This window comes from Schistocerca cancellata, chromosome 10 (assembly GCF_023864275.1).
Source record: "Schistocerca cancellata isolate TAMUIC-IGC-003103 chromosome 10, iqSchCanc2.1, whole genome shotgun sequence".
Classification (NCBI taxonomy): domain Eukaryota; kingdom Metazoa; phylum Arthropoda; class Insecta; order Orthoptera; family Acrididae; genus Schistocerca; species Schistocerca cancellata.
The window spans coordinates 20,218,286-20,237,216 of record NC_064635.1 but is presented as its reverse complement, the minus strand read 5'-3'; the positions used below and the strand labels follow the sequence as shown (position 1 = coordinate 20,237,216).

At 43.7% G+C, this 18,931-nt stretch overlaps 1 non-coding gene across 1 annotated transcript; it reads left to right on the top strand.

Annotated features, from left to right (window-relative positions):
• The first annotated feature begins 18,563 nt into the window (after positions 1-18,563).
• Trnat-ugu (transfer RNA threonine (anticodon UGU)) lies at positions 18,564-18,638 on the top strand. Its single transcript has one exon. It is a non-coding gene; the product is annotated as a tRNA-Thr (tRNA).
• Positions 18,639-18,931: the final 293 nt, after the last annotated feature.

Sequence of the window (18,931 nt, the reverse complement as noted above, 5' to 3'; positions counted from 1 at the left end):
CAAAAGCTTTCTCTAACTCTACAAATGCTAGAAATGTAGGTTTGCCTTTCCTTAATCTTTCTTCTAAGATAAGTCGTAAGGTCAGTATTGCCTCACGTGTTGCAGTATTTCTACGGAATCCAAACTGATCTTCCCCGAGATCGGCTTCTACTAGTTTTTCCATTCGTCTGTAAAGAATTCGTGTTAGTATTTTGCAGCTGTGACTTATTAAACTGATTGTTCGGTAATTTTCACATCTGTCAACACCTGCTTTGGCTCTTAGTATGGTGAGCACATTTTCGGCATGTGCGACCGCCTGTTTGGAGCCTTCACGGAAGAGGAATATCGCTGCCTTTGTTTTGGCGAAAAAGGGAAACTATACAAAGGAATTACAGACATTGGCTGCGAGCGGGCATTGATTGAAATCGATGGGGAAAGTTGAAAAGTTGTGCCGGACCGGGATTCGAACCCAGGTCTCCTGCTTACTAGGGAGATGGGTTCACCACTGAGCCATGTGGTCTTGGCACATGTCCGAAAGAACAGACACCATGCAGAATCCCGCAGCTGTGAAGCATTAAAAGTAAACTGAAGGGCATCAGTGCTGTCAGCTGCAGCAGGACATTACGCGGAATCAGCGGCTGCGAGTGAAAAATGTTACGTTCACCTGTGAACAGAGCTCGACGTGGAAACAGGAATGTATAGACGCAGCAATTCAGAAACCACGTGTAGTAAACAAAGCGTTTAGGATATCGCCTGGACCCATAGCGTGTACCCTTTGTAAGAGAGTACGGATGTGATGGTTGCTCACGCAGGAAATCTCAGACGATACTGTGACTAACGCCCATTTCACGCGCACTTGTTCGAGTGGTCGTTGACGGGTTGGCGGGTTGACAAGTTCCCTTCCCCTGACAAATTCGAGCGAGCAGCGTTGTCGTGGAACACCACAGCCTTGCCTCCTCACGGTGAAGGCACCTGTTTCTCGGAGCCGCTCCGTAACTTGTGCAAAAAGTTTGAGCAATGGGGTGCTGCGATGCGAAAATCGTTCGTGATACAACCAGCAAGCTGCTCTTACATTACTTCGAGCTTTGACATACACAAGGAGCCTGTCTGTGTATTCCGAAAATGTGTAGCGAATGGTACGTGGGTTCCCTTGTTCGTACCACACACACACACACCATATCTTAGATAGCATAGAAGAGGAAGCGCGATGGAATTATGGTTGGTAGTCACAATTTGTAATTAAGACAGTTTATTGACATTACGCCTTTTAAGGAATTTGACAATTACAAATCGTGGACGAGCCACTAGATAAAGCTTTGCAAATACAGTTAGAAACCCAACGTACTCAGTACTCAAATAAACAGTCCCTTAAGAGAAAGTAATAAAAAACTTAATGTGCCAGGCATTTATAGAAACCCTAAGCATACCATTTATCAATTACTTCACATAGCCACTTCATCAAACTCCTTAAAACCAGGTATTACATTAAGATGGCCACACTTAAAATATTCTTCACTAAAATACCCTTATAAGCTTACTATTTCTGTGCGTCAAAGAAGCACTTGTTAAAAGGTCAATTAAAAACTTAACGTTGCCGGGCATTAATACCCCTCGCTTTATTTTCCCTCATTAAGAAAACACAATTACTGACAAACTTCAGAAATTCAAACTCTCTTATAGCATTTACCTCAAAATACATATAATGGAAACAGTTACTAATAAAGGGAGAGTTCAACACTAGTGCCAAGCTAAGTCCCAATTAAATAACATGACAGAACCACTTACATACAAAAACTGCAGCAGAAACACTGATCTTTAAAAATGAATGTTCACGTGCACAGGCGTGTTAATAAGAGACTACTAGAAAGAGCTGCGCAAGGAACTCGGCAGATGCTATGCAATTTAAAGTTTTGCCAGTTGCTAGTCGGTAATATTTAAGGAAACAGGTTCGTATAAGAGCAGGATACATACAGTATACATTTATATATCTGCCAGCTTAACCCGCGTTGGCGGAAGGAAAGTAAATACTAAACTTTGGAAGGTGGTATGTGAACAACTGCCGGTAGTGGTCAGGTTCTTGAACACTGCCAGGCCTAGACCTCGGATGACATTTCACCCCCCACCAAGGCGCTGGCACAATCAAAGGCTTTTGCGCGAATCACAAAGACATTCCAGTAACTCTCAAACATAGAAACACTCGGCAGAACCTTTGACTCGATGTATGGGTAAGCGTGTAAAGGAACACGTTACTCTACTGAAAAATTCGCAACTTTGACCTTAAGCATTTTACACATGGACAACTGTATTAATAGAGTCCAGGCTTTGAAAACGCCAACATAAAATCATTTGATTACAAGAAACACAGAGCACTAGTAAAACTTCCGAGAAAGCTTTCAAATAACGGCGACCATTTAACTAGGCCAACTTAAAGTTCGACTATGAAAGTTTCACCATAATAATAAAATTTAAATGCCTCTGAGTGCGTCGGTCAACAAAACGCAATTACGACCACTTATTCATATCAAGTACACAACACGAAGGAGGGGGATCCATAGCTTCATCGCTTCACTTCAAATTTTGTTCCCAGCGAAGTCACAGAACTTGTGTCTCCAAGCTGCCCGTGTCGCCAAAACGCCCGACCAACTTTACACCACAACATATAACGGTCATCACGCCCGTTCGGCAGCCGTTGACGCTCGTCTCCCAGCGAATGTCACGAGATCTCGAGGGTTACCCGTCGAAGGCTAACAACCAAATCGCTTCGCCCGCCAACCCGGCAGATAGATACGCGAAAAGCAAAGATAGATTAGTTCAACCACAATCGATCTCAATGACACATGAACAAAATAACACTGGCTCCAGCTCGCCACGGCTCACCGAACCATCTTTACTGCATCGGAGATGCACGGGCATTGGATAGGTGTCGCAACAAGGGAGACGTTAAGTGGCGTCTGACGTAGTACACTTCATCCTGTCTGCCCTAATGCATACCAGGACAAGCAACTCTTGACACTTTTCTCTTACCCTAAGCAGAAGTGGATGACTCAAGCATCTGAACTGAAGCTGTCGTAGAATGGAAAAGGTAAGTTCCGAACATGGGTTGCTATTCAGCACATTATGTGCTCACTCCCCTCCACAAGCCCTAGAAGACTGTCACGGGTATTTCCGAACGCCCTGTATATACAGAAGAGCGTGCAAAAATTTAACAGGATACAGACAATTTGGGGGAGGGACCCTCCGGTCGGAGAATCCAGCTTAAGGAGATAACAGGAATAAAATCACATTACTAACCTAAGGACATCATACACATCCATGCCCGAGGCAGGATTCGAGCCTGCGATCGTAGCAGCAGCGCGGTTCCAGACTGAAGTGCCTAGAATCGCTCGGCCACACCGGCCGGCACAATCACATTACTGTGTACTTTTTTTATTTACATTAGTTACAGTTAGCTGCAAATTCCGTCACTGGCACAATGAACGTACCATTTGTACTGTAACTTACCATGTGCTGAAACATGGCCTTCAACCTAAACGTAAGCATGATATCGGCGAACAAGATTCTGACGCACGCTGACAAATATCCCCGATGTGTTTCAAATCACATCACAGGCAGCTACAATTCTGGCAATTAATTCCATCTTCGTATCCACTGGGGTCTCATACACAAGATATCCCCATAGGAAATAACCAAGGGGATTCGGGTCATGTAACATCGCAGGCCTTGGAATAGGGCCTCCTCTTCCAATCCAGCGATCAGGAAATACAGCACTGAGATGGTTGCGGACATCCACACTGAGATGAGGTGGTGCAGCATCGTGCTGTATCCACATCCCCTCACGAAAAGCCAAGGGTACATTCTGCAACAACTCAGGTAGAACTCTTTGCACGAACCTCAAGCCTTTGGCCATTGAGATGTCCAGGTAGAAGATATGGCCCAATGAGATTATCGCATATGATGCTGGTGCAGAACGTACATTTAAATAAACAGCGCAGTATGTGTAAACTTGTATGCATGTTAGTTGTAAATAAGCTTAAAAACAGTAATGCCAGACAAAGTGGTAGAAAATCTTACTTCCATATCTCCATAAGCTGGCTTCTCCGACTCCAAGTTCGCTATCTCGAATTGTTCAGCGGAGCATTCTCTGTGTCCTGTTGCATTTTTGCACACTCTTACGGAAGTATCCTGTATAATATGGAAAAGTTATTGGCAAAAATCTCGAAACTTTCTAGACTGACTTACTATTAATTTTTCCACAATAGACCTGCTGTAAGAAACATTCTGACGGTTACAGGCTGTATATGAGGGTTGTCCAGAAAGTAAGTTCCGATCGGTCGTAAAATGGACACCACAGTGAAAACCAGATGTGTTGGTTAGTGTCTCTAGTATGACCGTCGATCGCATCAAGACGCTTTTTTCAGTTGTGAGCGCACTGTGAGCGAGTAAAGGTGCCTAGAAGCACGATGTCTCCCGCCAAGTAGGAGGGCGTGCTGAGAGGCTTCGCCTTAATGGATGCAGCCCACCTGACACAACTGCCACGCACTCCCTTCTTCATGGCAATTCTCAGCCGCACTCTGCAGGGGCAGTGAAGACGCTCCTGCAGCCTTTTCGATGGGAAGTATTTGATCACCCACAACACAGCCCTAATTTGCTCGTCCTGAGTATCATCTCTGTTCACATGAATCGCAGGATACGAAGACAACACTTGGGCGCAGTCTACGCGCTATAGACCGGCATAGAGAGTTATCGGAAAGCACAGGCGGCTGCCTTCTATGACGATGGTGTTGGAAATTTGGTATAACGCTCCGACAAATGTCTAAGTCGGAGCGGCGAATATGTAGAGAAGTATCTGGAAAGTGTAGCTAACTTTTGCAAATAAAATTTTTCTGATTTTCACTGTGATTTCCATTTAGCGACCGATCGGAACTTACTTTCTGGACAACCCTCGTATTTTTAAACGAAGTACAGAAATTCTGTCAAAAGCGACTACTAGAAAGAAAATGATGTGCTGTGTAAACGTGTGGTTGACTGCATAGGACGCCAAAACCACAACTCTCTCGGATAGATTTACCTTGCGCTCCGTTGTTGTCTAGGGTTGCAGGCCCTCTTATCAGTTTTTTGTCTGACGTGATCTTAACTTTATAAACTACAAACAAAAACTTTTAGTAATTTTTGTTTATTATTATGGTTCAGTACAAAAACAATAGCACAAGTGTGATGCACTAAGATATCTCGTTGCATCAGTGTTGTCACCTTCACATCAGGCAAAATCTACACACCGCCATCTTGAAGATTGCACGTCTGCAACTGTCCAAGTGTTGACATTTAGCCACGACAGCTGCTACTTCAGCTGGGGCCAACTCTTCTACAAGGTGGCGCATTTATAAGTACCTCACTGCCCCTTTGACAGCAAATGCAATATTTCGACTTCTGAAGTAAACACCTACAACAATGGACAGTTTTATGCAATAATTGATTGTTAGCATTCTTCTGTCAGCATTTCAGTTTATTTCATCACTGAAGTTACGACGTGTCTGCAATATGACTTTCTCGGTTGAAGAAAGAAAAAAAATGGCTCTGACCACTATGGGACTTAACATTTGAGGCCATCAGTCCCGTAGACTTAAAACTACTTAAACCTAAGGACATCACACACAACCATGCCTGAGGCAGGATTCGAACCTGCGACCGTAGCAGTCGCGCGGTTACGGACTGAAGCGCTTAGAACCGCTCGGCCATAGCGGCCGGCGGTAGAAGAAAGAATTGAAAGTGTGGAAGCTTATGTGAAAACAGGTTCGATTAAGGAAACTCACGAAATTTTCGTGTCAAGTATCCGGATAGAGAACTACCAGCAAAGACAGCAATACAGAGCCTGTATAAAAATTGGCGAACTTATGTATCTGTGGAAAATGTAAAACGACGAAGAATTCCTTCAGTTCGCACGCCAGAAGCTATTGCAGACATTCGCCGAAGAATTATTCAGAGCCCCGAGAAGAGTACATGTGAAATGGTCCAACATGTGCGTGTAAGTATGAGTAGAGTTGCGGATTTTGAAAAGTCTGATTGATGCTGTATCGTTTGACGGTTCTGTTACAGTCACGTGAAGATGACAGTCAGAAATGTGAAGATTACTGCACGTGGCTTTTGAATAAGATGAACGATGGTTTATTAGACTCTTTTCATTACATCATGATCCATGAAGCATGGTTTCATCTTTCCAGTCATGTGAATTGAGAGAATACTAGGTACCGGGCAACGGAGAATCCTAACATTGTGTGTCAGCAACCACTCCGTGATGGAAACAAACCGGCGTTTGGTGCATCGTAACAGGAACGGACATCATTGGACCTACATGTTTTGACACTACCCTCAACATGGCTGCATATACGAAAAATATTTGAACATTTCGGGCTCAACTCACAGAATATGAAACACAATACTGCTTCTTACAGCAAAATGATGCAACAGGCCACAAGTCTAAGGTATGGCTCAAATGGCTCCAAGCACTATGGGACTTAACATATGAGGGCATCAGTCCCATAGACTTATAACTACTTAAAACTAACTAACCTAAAGACATCACACACATCCATGCCCGAGGCAGGATTCGAACCTCCGACCGTAGCAGGCGCGCGGTTCCGGACTAAAGTGCTTAGAACCGCTCGGCCACAGCAGGCGGCCGTCCGCTGTGGATGAGCGGTTCTAGGCGCTTCAGTCCGGAACCGCGCGACCGCTCCGGTTGCAGATTCGAATCCTGCCTCGGGCATGGATGTGTGTGATGTCCTTAGCTTAGTTAGGTTTAAGTAGTTATAAGTCTAGGGGACTGATGACTTCAGAAGTTAAGTCCCATAGCGCTCAGAGCCATTTGATCCACAGCGGCCGGCAGTTTAACTTTCATAAAATTGTTACTTATTCTGATGTCCAATTATATCGCTGATTAAGAGCATCTAAATGACAGTCGGAGTCCTAAATGACTCTCTGAGTCCCTCTCCTGCTGCTGGGTCTGTGTTTCTGCTCGCATCAAAATCGTGTTCATACCATTTTGATTAAACCCTTCTGCAACATCGTCATTTTTTCTGTTTTCCATCTGCCCCTTAGTTGCTTTAAATTCGTGGAGATATGTACCGTCTATGCAACTAACTGAAGGCAGTTTGTTTATTGCCATACGCGTTTTGCTTCTTTTCTTTGGGAAACATCACCATTGGCCTGTGAGGCATTTTTCCTTTTATACATACATGTGGTAGATATAATTGTTGCTATATTACATTTTGTCCTGTTTTTCTCTCGTTTTGTTTTTAGGTTAGAATCAACTTTTGTAGCACAAATTTCGTAATGTGAACTTATCGTTCTGTGTTACTTACGATTTCCAGCGCTGTTGCGAAGTACGTATTCCCCTTGTCAGGGAAGCTCCAGGACAGTTTCTTTTTCTTTTTATTTTATTTTTTTTAATTCTATCTAAATAGAAAATTACAGTTACCAAGTAATGATCATAGCTCCTATTGAGGTAGTGCCCTTGGCAGTCTGTACACGGGTGCCAACCTTTCTGGAGGTCTTGAAGCAAGGAGGGAAATTTTCAGCTGCAAAGTGTGTAAACTCAGTGACACAGCCCATTCGATGTCTGTGATATCGTGATGAAGCTCTCCTTTTAGTCGCCTTTTCACTGGCGGAAACAAGAAAAAATCTTAACGGGATAGGTCGGGCGAATATGGCGGATAATGATAACAGAATGTCTGGCCACATACTCGCTAACATAAAGAGCAGTATGGGGTCTTGCATTGTCGTGCAGTGAGAACCAGTCCTGATAATGCAATAACCTACGATAGAAATGTGGAATCTCGTCTGGCTGTTTCCAGTAATACAGCAGAAATTCCTCTCCTCTTTCTGTTCGTCTGTTAGTGCGCGAGGGACAAGTTATGTACGAAGTCCTCCTTTCCATTACTGACTCACATTACGATTCAAATTAAGTTCTCGTATTACACGCACAGCTACATGACGATCTTCCCGTTCTAACTGCCTTACACATTCCACGTTTGCATCGGTAGGTGCTTTAGGCGGACGACCACTTCTAGGATCGGTTTCCACAGAATCTTGGCCTTCACGAAATTCTTCGTGCTACTCGAAGACACGCTCGCCTGCATATGCTTGCTTAATCATTGTCCTCATTTCACTAAGGGTTTTCTCGAGCTTAAGGCAGAACTTAGTGATCAGTCTTTGCTCACAATCAGCATCCATTGTGGCACCATAACTAATGCGTCAAGAACCCAAAAAGTGTGCTGCTAAGAACCACCATGTGAGTTTGTGTGGAAGTATGGTCGAGGTCATTTCAAGGACGCACACATACTAGGTAACATAGAAATAACATTTGTTTCTTTTTAGCTTTGCAAACTCAGAAATTAATTAAAAAATATCTCTTGGAACTTTTCGGACAAAGGCAGTATGTAGATGTAAATTACTGAGGAAGATGTACGTCCTCAGAGGTACACATGCCCATTCAGATGTCTGCGAAGTAGATACCCTTGTATCCTCTAAATATGTACGTGAGACAATAAAATGGTTGCAAGTATCCCAGAAATTACATACGGAAAGGAATTTGTTAGTTTGCAGCAATACAGTTACATTGCCCCATCAATTAATGTCATAAAGCGTTTCCGACCTCACGATCTAGTTGTCAGGCACCTAGTATTCCATTTAAAAGTCTGCATACGGTCGCTTGATACTGTCAACAGCGCTGCAAGATCTAGCGGAAAACATTTAAAATGCGCCGAAATATCAGAAAGCGAAGTCAGATTGGGCTGCGCCGTGCCGCACGCAAGCAAGTGTCGGTGTTGCATTAAGTGCACCTGCAGAGCGTTTTTGGGCGCTAGAAATGAACTGGTCCCTTCTGCACGTAACAGGAAGTGGAGTCTCGCCGGAAACCGTCGAATAGCGCACCAAGACCACGAGCGAATTCTAAGCTGACCCGAAGCATCCAGACACAAGGCTCAGATTATAGGCCCATGTCGCCGGTGCTGTTATGTATTGGGGTTGTGGAACCCTTTGGTTCAAAATGGCTCTGAGCACTATGCGACTTAACTTCTGAGGTCATCAGTCGCCTAGAACTTAGAACTAATTAAACCTAACTAACCTAAGGACATCACACACATCCATGCCCGAGGCAGGATTCGAACCTGCGACCGTAGTGGTCACGCGGTTCCAGACTGAAGCGCCTTTAACCGCACGGCCACACCAGCCGGCCTGTGGAACCCTTTCTACAATCATTTATGGTATTTTTTGAGATGGTAAATCTCCTCTGTAGACACGAACGTGGATTTCGCAAACAAAGACCTTGTGAAACTCGATTCGCCCGTGTGCAGCTACTTCTGGGATTTTTTTTTGTTTGTTTACGTACTACTAGGGTTCGTAGAAGTCACAGTAGGGTGTGTGTGTGTGTGTGTGTGTGTGTGTGTGCGCAGAGGCAATCTGAGACGCTGACGCCACAACCCGCGCTAGAGCTCCTACATAATAGGCAGAATCGTCCGCCATGTTTTTCCCAACTCTGAGGATTCGGCAACGTTTACCTTGTGGATGTTTAACCCATTCAAGGAACTTTTTACAATATTTCTTATAAAATATTTGATACTGCATGTATGAAGTGAACAGAATAGTAATTACTGTGTATAGAAGTATTTAGAATGCTCTTTTCATATAACTGAAAAATGTAAGTGTTAAATTTACACTGCTATAAAAATGTAGGCTTGGAACTTCCATGCTAGTTTTCAAAATATTAAAATTAATGAGTTAAGAACTCCGAACTAATGACTTCAAATATCAGTGTTATACAATAACAACCAGTGCATATTTATTAACTTCTGCCCATATACAGGCACTTGTAAAAGTAGTGTTTATTTTTAATCATAAATGGGCACTTTAACAAATGCAGCATTTTTAATGTACAGAGGGTTGAAAAGTATAGTTTCATGTTGTAGTGAAACAAATTTTTATTAATAGTTTCATCTATAATTTAACCAGCATTCATTTTTGCACTTTATGACAGGTGTTTTTTGTTTAGTTGTGATGTAAACTTTATTCCTTGAAAGTTATGTTACTTGTGAAGGTTCCCTCACAACGACCAATGTGCTATAAAAATATCACAGTTTTCTGTCAGGAAATAAGCTTGTCTATCGCTGGTCATCAATCACACACATTCACTGAAAACGTAACTTGGAATCATGTTTCCCTCGTGTCAAGTGGCTTCTCCATCGCCCATGGATGGAAATTACAGGTGTCCATGATGCCATTGCATGTAAATATAGCCTCAGCTGTGAATAAAGTGTATTGCAAGACATTTCTACGTACAGCTACCCATTCACAAAATTGTTGTCGAACTTACACTGACCAGCTGAAAACTTATGAACGCCTGCGTAATTGCTTGTTTGTCCGTCTTTGGAACGAAATACATCAGTCAGTATGTAGATTAGATTCTGTTTTCGTTCCATAGACCCAAAAAATGAGATGATTCTCGTGCGTGTGGAACATGTCAGAAAATATAAAATAAAAACATAAAACATTTGAATATAGTACTTACTACCCTGATCATTTGTCAGGAGATTGTCAAAAATAGGTGAATACAGTGCGGTAAACTGGAACAGCTAATATTTACAGAATTAAAACGCTGTCAGAATGAAACACTGTTATGCACTATTAATAAATTTATCATACACAAAATACCTAATCTTGATTGTTGTGACCAAGTGCTGTCAAAACTGAAATATAACAGATATTTTTACTTAAGCTGGCTTAACAGTCTCTGTTAAGATATTCATCTAAGTAGTAGAAGGAGTTACCTATCAAAAAGTCTTTCAAACTCTGTTTAAACCGTGCTTTATCTGAAACCAGGTTTTTAATGGTTGCTGGCAATTTAATGAAAATGTGTGCTACTGAATTCTGGACCCCTTTTTGGACCAAGGTAAGTGATTTTACGTCTTTATGTAGATTGTTCTTATTCCTAGTATTGATACTGTGTGTTGAGCTATTGGCTGGAAATAGAGATGTATTACTTCCAACAAATTTCATTAAGGAATAAATATACTGAGAAGCAGTGGTTAGAATACAAAGTCCCTTGAACAGTTTTCTACATGATGTTCTTGAATTTACACCACAAATTATTCTTATCACACGCTTTTGCACCCTAAAATCTTTTGCTAGATTTGATGAATTGCCCCAGTATATGATCCCATACGACATAATAGAATGAAAGAAAGTAAAGTATGCAAGTTTGTTTTTTATATTTATACCTCCTACATCGGACATCATTCTCACGGCAAATACAGACTTGGTTAGGCGCTTAAGGAATACTGTGGTATGACCTTCCCAACTGAATTAATTATCGAGTTGTAATCCCAGAAATTTAACGCTGTCAACCTCTTAGATCTCCATGTCTTCATCTGTTATACATATGCTGGAAGGAAATCTCTTACAGGTTCTGCACTGCATATTGTGGGTCTTCTCAAAGTCTAATGACAGTGAATTTGCTTTAAACCACTTATTAATGTCAGTGAAAATTTGATTAGCCGCTATTTCTAAATCTGTACTTGACTAGCTACTTATTGCAATGTTTGTATCATCTGCAAACAAAACAAACTTAGCATCTGGCAATGTAACAGTTGACAGGTCATTAATGTACACAAGAAAAAGCAATGGACCCAAGATGGAACCTCGAGGAACACCAAATGTAATTAATTCCCAGTCAGATGAAGACTGACTGCTCACTGCACAGGTATTTCGCAACGACACCCTTTGTTTCCTGTTAGATAGATAAGACTCAAATCATTTCGCAGCATTGCCAGTGACACCATAATATTCTAATTTACTTAAGAGAATGCTGTGATTCACACAGTCAAAGGCTTTTGATAGGTCACAAAAAATGCCAGTAGCAGGGATCCAATAGTTTGTTGGTAAGTTCATGGAAGTATGTAGCATTGGTGTCTACTTACTGAGTCACCTGGGTGTAGATGTTGCAATGGAATGGGTACAAGCACTCAGGCTGTAATGTGCAACACACTCGCATTTGTGGAATATTGAGCAAATTGCTAATGCGCCATGTTACTGGTGGTGGGACTGAGTTGTACTATAGCAATAATACCGTCCTTTTCCGTAACTGACTGGGTGACCTCACATTCTGATGTTAGGTGTACACGGAATAGTGTTCTGGATTCATGTAAGGTTTCGAAGACCCTGAAAAACACCCTGGCACAAGGGGCTCGTCGATCAGGAAAACGACTCTGGTATTGTGTCACGACCGCACGGGCACTGCCATTACAGTATCCGTACACAAACAACATGTCTGACTGTTCTGCACGAGTGAATGTATGCTGTATGTTGGTATTCACTGACACAATGGACGTGCCCAATTAAACAACACTCAAGCGTGACACGCACTCAGCCTCACGACTGCTCACTGATTCAACCCACGACTGCACACTTGGTACGCTGGCGGCTGCTGCCTCAGTGCGACGTCACAGTGCTGCCATCTCTTAGAGAAGCCCCACACCTCTCGTAGGATGGGTCAGTCACCTGTCTCACTATTATTCTGTCAACCATAGTGCCTACATAGCATTTTGGTAAGTAATATTCACACTTGTCTTCATATCCATTCATGGTGTGTAGTCTTCAACCAACTCCAGTTCCATAACGACGAAAATCGGACATAGGACTCTTTCGGTTTGTTTTCACATGTAGAACCACCTCAGACATTACATGCCATTCCTCTTGAATCACGCTGTATGCATTTCTATACAGATACACACAATGTTGAGCTTGTACTGGATTCACAGGTGTATGTACAGGTTTTAAATCTAGTCAGAAGCTAATGCAGACAAATTATGAGGGCCTTCAATTGGCCCTTGGAACGGTCTGAGGGAACATTCAGATGTTATGTGGTGTGCTGATTTGCTGCTCTTCGCTGCAGTGCATTCAGGGGAGGGCTTTCACACACGACTGTAGCAATGGTTCACATTTGCTCTGGGCCACTTATGGTCCGATTCTGTATGCACCCGTGTCGTCGGGGTACATGAAAACTTGACGATAGTTCCCGCAGAAATTTAGTTAACTGGTGATGCATCAAGGAAGACTGTTCCTGCCATTGATTGTTCGAGACATCCAGGATGTTGAAATGACTGTCCTCAAGGCAGATTGATGTGCGGCACAATGGTTCTCTAGATCTTCGTCGCTGGGGTTCTATTAATGAAATTTCTGAGTGAATTTGTAATTCTGGATTGTTTTTTCTTCTTGTCCTCACATTTTGCAATGTCTTTGATGTTCTTGTCTTCAGTTTTTTGACGGCCAATCCGCTGAGCCGTCTGAGGGGTATGTGGTGGAGAGTGTCCCTTGTGAGTATGGAAGAGACACAGCTGGTGATGTTGCATTGGCACCACAGAGGGTTCCTATTACATTACTGGCCATTAAAATTGCTACACCAAGAAGAAATGCAGACGATAAACGGGTATTCATTGGACTGACATGTGATTACATTTTCTCGCAATTTGGGTGCATAGATCCTGAGAAATCAGTACCCAGAACAACCACCTCTGGCTGTAATAACGGCCTTGATACGCCTGGGCATTGAGTCAAACAGAGCTTGGGTGGCGTGTACAGGTACAGCTGCTCATGCAGTTTCAACAGGATACCACAGTTCATCAAGAGTAGTGACTGGCGTATTGTGACGACCCAGTTGCTCGGCCACCATTGACCAGACGTTTTCAGTTGGTGAGAGATCTGGAGAATGTGCTGGCCAGGACAGCAGTCGAACATTTTCTGTATCCAGAAAGGCCTGTACGGGACCTGCAAGATGCGGTCGTGCATTATCCTGCTGAAATGTAGGGTTTCGCAGGGATCGAAGGAAGGGTAGAGCCACGGGTCATAACACATCTGAAATGTAACGTCCGCTGTTCAAAATGCCGTCAATGCGAACAAGAGGTGACCGAGACGTGTAAGCAATGGCACCCCATACCATCACGCCGGGTGATACGCCAGTATGGCGATGACGAATATATAGCCCCCATCTCGTGGTCGTGCGGTAGCGTTCTCGCTTCCCACGCCCGGGTTCCCGGGTTCGATTCCCGGCGGGGTTAGGGATTTTCTCTGCCTCGTGATGGCTGGGTGATGTGTGCTAGCCTTAAGTTAGTTAGGTTTAAGTAGTTCTAAGTTCTAGGGGACTGATTAGCATAGATGTTAAGTCCCATAGTGCTCAAAGCCATTTGATGACGAATACACGCTTCCAATGTGCGTTCACCGCGATGTCGCCAAACACGGATGCGACCATCATGATGCTGTAAACAGAACCTGGATTCATCCGAAAACATGACGTTTTGCCATCCGCGCACCCAGGTTCGTCGTCGAGTACACCATCGCAGGCGCTCCTGTCTGTGATGCAGCATCAAGGGTAACCGCAGCCATAGTCTCTGAGCTGATAATCCATGCTGCTGCAAACGTCGTTGAACTGTTCGTGAAGAAGGTTGTTGTCTTGCAAACGTCCCCATCTGTAGACTCAGGGATCGAGACGTGGCTGCACGATCCGTTACAGCCATGCGGATAAGATGCTTTTCATCTCGATTGCTAGTGATACGAGGCCGTTGGAATCCAGCACGCATTCCGTATTACCCTCCTGAACTCACCGATTCCATATTCTACTAACAGTCATTGGATCTCTACCATGCGAGCAGCAATGTCGCGATACGATAAACCGCAATCGCGATAGGCTACAATCGGAAACGTGATGGTACGCATTTCTCCTTACACGAGGCATCACAACAACGTTTCACCAGGCAACGCCGGTCAACTGTTGTTTGTATATGAGAAACCGGTTGGAAACTTTCCTCATGTCAGTACGTTGTAGGTGTCGCGACCGGCGCCAACCTTGTGTGGAATGCTCTGAAAAGCTAATAATTTGCATACCACAGCACCTTCTTCCTGTCGGTTAAATTTCGCGTCTGTAGCACGTCATCTTCGTGGTGTAGCAATTTTAATGGCCAGTTGTGTACCTCCTTGAGTATATTGTTCCGAGTTTTTGTTTTAGCTGCGACATTTCGACGATTAGGGTCAGTCGCCGCTTCTTGCACCTACAGATATGTCGTGAAAATGACACTGAAACTGGTGGCCGCTTCTCTCCGTTTCATTCCACGCTCACGCACGCCGCACAGGAAAGTCACAGCCGCTCTTTGCAGCCGAGGCGCCGCGCGTGGCACGGGCGTGCGACGCCCGCGCACGTGCGTGTCTCTCACGCAGTTGCGTGGTGCGTGTCGCGGGGGTGGCACGGCGGCCGAACAGCGTGCGAGGCGCACAGCACCCCGCAACACGTCGCGTTGCCACCCTGAGAGTTTATGCTAGTGACAGTACTTCTATGCCTATTCGCCCTTCAATTCGGCACAATATTTCCCAACGGCGGAACACCTGAGGGAGGGTGACCTCGGTTACAGAAGTCTACCACTATCACTCAAAAGTATATGGTATGGAAACAGTATTAGCAAATTTAAATGAAATAACTTAATTACCAAATCTTTACAATGTTTACTCTATTTTCTTACAGATATTATACAATTCTAATCTGTGCATCAATAATAAAATACAGAAACTTCCTGGCAGATTAAAACTGTGTGCCGGACCGAGACTCGAACTCGGTACTGCCAGGAGTAAAGCTGTGAGGACGGGGCGTGAGTCGTGCTTGGGTAGCTCCGTTGGCAGAGCACTTGCCCGCGAAATGTAAAGGCCCCGAGTTCGAGTCTCGATCCGGTACACGGTTTTAATCTGCCGGGAAGTTTCATATCGGCGCACACTCCGCTGCAGAGTGAAAATCTCATTCTGGAAACATCCCACAGGCTGTGGCTAAGCCATGTCTCCGCAATATCCTTTCTTTCAGGAGTGCTAGTTCTGCAAATTCGCAGGAGAGATCCGTAAAGTTTGGAAAGTAGGAGACGAGGTACTGGCAGAAGTAAAGCTGTGAGCACGGGCCGTGGGTCGTGGTTGGGTGCTTAGATGGTAGCGCACTTGTCTGCGACAGGCAAAGGTGCCGAGTTCGAGTCTCGGTCCGGCACGCAGTTTTAATCTGCCAGGAAATTTCATATCAGCGCACACTCCACTGCAGAGTGAAAATCTTCTGGAATAATAAGGTATAAATGAACAAATTTCATAAGCTCAAAAATATTTTCTTAAAAGTGAACAGAAGAAAAGCAATATTGAAGTCTTGACGCATAATTTTCTTGGTTTAATACTTTTCGACATCGCAAAATGTGCTGTATGCGATATTATTGTTTCTCCTAACATCGTCGGCGTTCATTTGTTCCCGAGTGAGCTTGGCGCGGAATTTGAATTTTGTTTACTTTTATCTCTCTTTTTCTGTATGCGGGCGCGCGCGCGTTGTGTGTGTGTGTGTGTGTGTGTGTGTGTGTGTGTGTGTGTGTGTGTGTGTGTGTGTGTGTAAGCTCCTTTACCAGTTAGCGTTGGCTTTTCTGTAATGTTCCTGTAATGTTTTAAACATTTAGGACACACAACATCGTGTACACCGCGTTTTGCGAATTTAAAAGGCGTTTCCAAAACCAAAAATACGCGAAGTACATTCAATATGTGTATGCAGTGCCCTCAGAAAGCAAATGAAGAAGGATCAGTCATAAAGAAACGTGAGTAGCAACAAACATACAGACAAAACACTGCCACACCAAAACAACGTTTTTAAAAGTCAAGGGATGTGTTACCTCGCTGATTAAATTAACATTACATCGTTTGATTAGTAGATGACAAGCTAGCAGTGCAAGACACGATAAAGATGGTCCTGCAAAACCATACAATGTAAAATCAAGATAACAACAAAAACCAACAAAAACTCTGTACCTAAAATATGTTTACTTTTTATTGTTGCTCAATAAACAAAGCCCACTGATGATGACACAGAAGTTGCGAAACATGTTTGGGCAACAAGAAAAAACAGTGTTTTGCGTAAAAGGTGGAACATATATCCAACAATTTTAACTGAAAACAAGGAAAAAATTCAAGAGCGGAAAATCCAAAAGCTGAATATACTCTCAGCTATGCGTTTTTAATATCATCTATGCTTGTAAGACAACGGTCTTCTAAGAATTCTTTATTTTCTGGGATGGAAAATATTTACTCGGGCCCAAGAATGGTGTATATGGAGGCTGTTGCCTAATTACAGAAATATTTTTGGCAAAAAATTCACGAACAAAAAAAAAATGGTTCAAATGGCTCTGAGCACTATGGGACTTAACATCTGAGGTCATCAGTCCCCTAGAAGTTAGAACTACTTAAACCTAACTAACCTAAGGACATCACACACATCCATGCCCGAGGCAGGATTCGAATTTGCGACCGTAGCGGTCACGCGGTTCCAGACTGAAGCGCCTCGAACCACTCGGCCACATCGGCCGGCCAATTCAAGAACACGCAACGAAGTATGATCAGGTGCATTATCGTGGTTTCGCCACAAATCCGGACATTATTATCGGATTTCTCCGTACTTCCTGTTGATCATTCGACCCTGTGGCAAGAATTCGTATTGCATTATGCCACTAAAATAGAAGAACGCAGTGACTATATAACCTTGACATTTGACGCCTTTGTCGAGCCTTTTTCAGTCTTGATGGTCCAAATGCGTCTATTGAGACGATTGAGCCGTAGTTCTGACTCCACATCCCTAAACCCGTGTTTCATCACCTGTAACACTCAGTTTCAATGGTTCTTCATCGTTGTTCGCTTCATCAGCCGACTCCTGAGCGACTTGTGTTTTTGTTCGACATTTAGCAGTTTTCGAACAAATTTTGCTGTCACCTGTTTTATACCCAAAACTTCCAAAAAAATTTGCATGGAATGAGCCAGCTGGTATGCCATCACCGCCAAAGACCTCTCTGATTGTCATTTTCATGGTAAGAGCCAGCTGGTATGCTATCATCACCAAACAACTCTGCGACTGTGATTCGGCGATCGTTGGTAATCAGTCCTTCCATTTTCCACACCATTTCATCGCCTGATGGTGTGATGGAGCGCCCGCTGCCCAGGGAATTCGTCACCCTCTCTTCAATGCTTTCTTAGAAACGCTTATACTTCGATTAAATGATCGTTTTACTCGTGGCAGACTCCCCAAAAGCGCTTTTTCACATTTCTAGAACTTCGCTGCACTTTATTCCGCTCATATAATTGTGACACATATCTGGTCCTATGTAAAATCGTTAATCGGGTCTAAGGCTTCCTGTCAGTCCCTTGTTGACCAGTCTAGTGTGGTAGCTTAAGGCAGCAAAATGAAAGCCGAAATGCGAGTTTTCACGACCAAGAAATCGTTTACGCAGGAGAATCAAACAAACATACCGTCTATATATGACGGTAGTATCTGTTCCCGAAAGAACAGTTACCGTCAATGACCATGCAGCTTTGCTAGAAATGAAATGATAATTAAATGGACACCCTAGCTGCAAGCAGGCGTTGATATACTTTATTGGGGACATCTATTAGGCGCACTACGAATGTAGTGTTGTGGACATGTTGGGAATGTGGATCTCACGGGGAGCGTGCAAGGGATAAGTCCCTGCAGACGCACTATCCTCTGTGCCCGCGGTGGCTCAGATGGATAGAGCGTCTGCCATGTAAGCAGGAGATCCCGGGTTCGAGTCCCGGTCGGGGCACACATTTTCAACATGTCCCCAATAAAGTATATCAACGCCTGCTTGCAGCTAGGGTGTCTATTTAATTATCATTTCAAAACATACCGTCATTTGACCATCGGACAGGCTCCCCTATGCGCGACATAGTAATAAAAACACGTGGCGTAGAGAAACAACTGACCTGAAAGTAAATAAATCATTACATTTACATTTACATTTATACTCCGCAAGCCACCCAACGGTGTGTGGCGGAGGGCACTTTACGTGCCACTGTCATTACCTCCCTTTCCTGTTCCAGTCGCTTACGGTGCGCG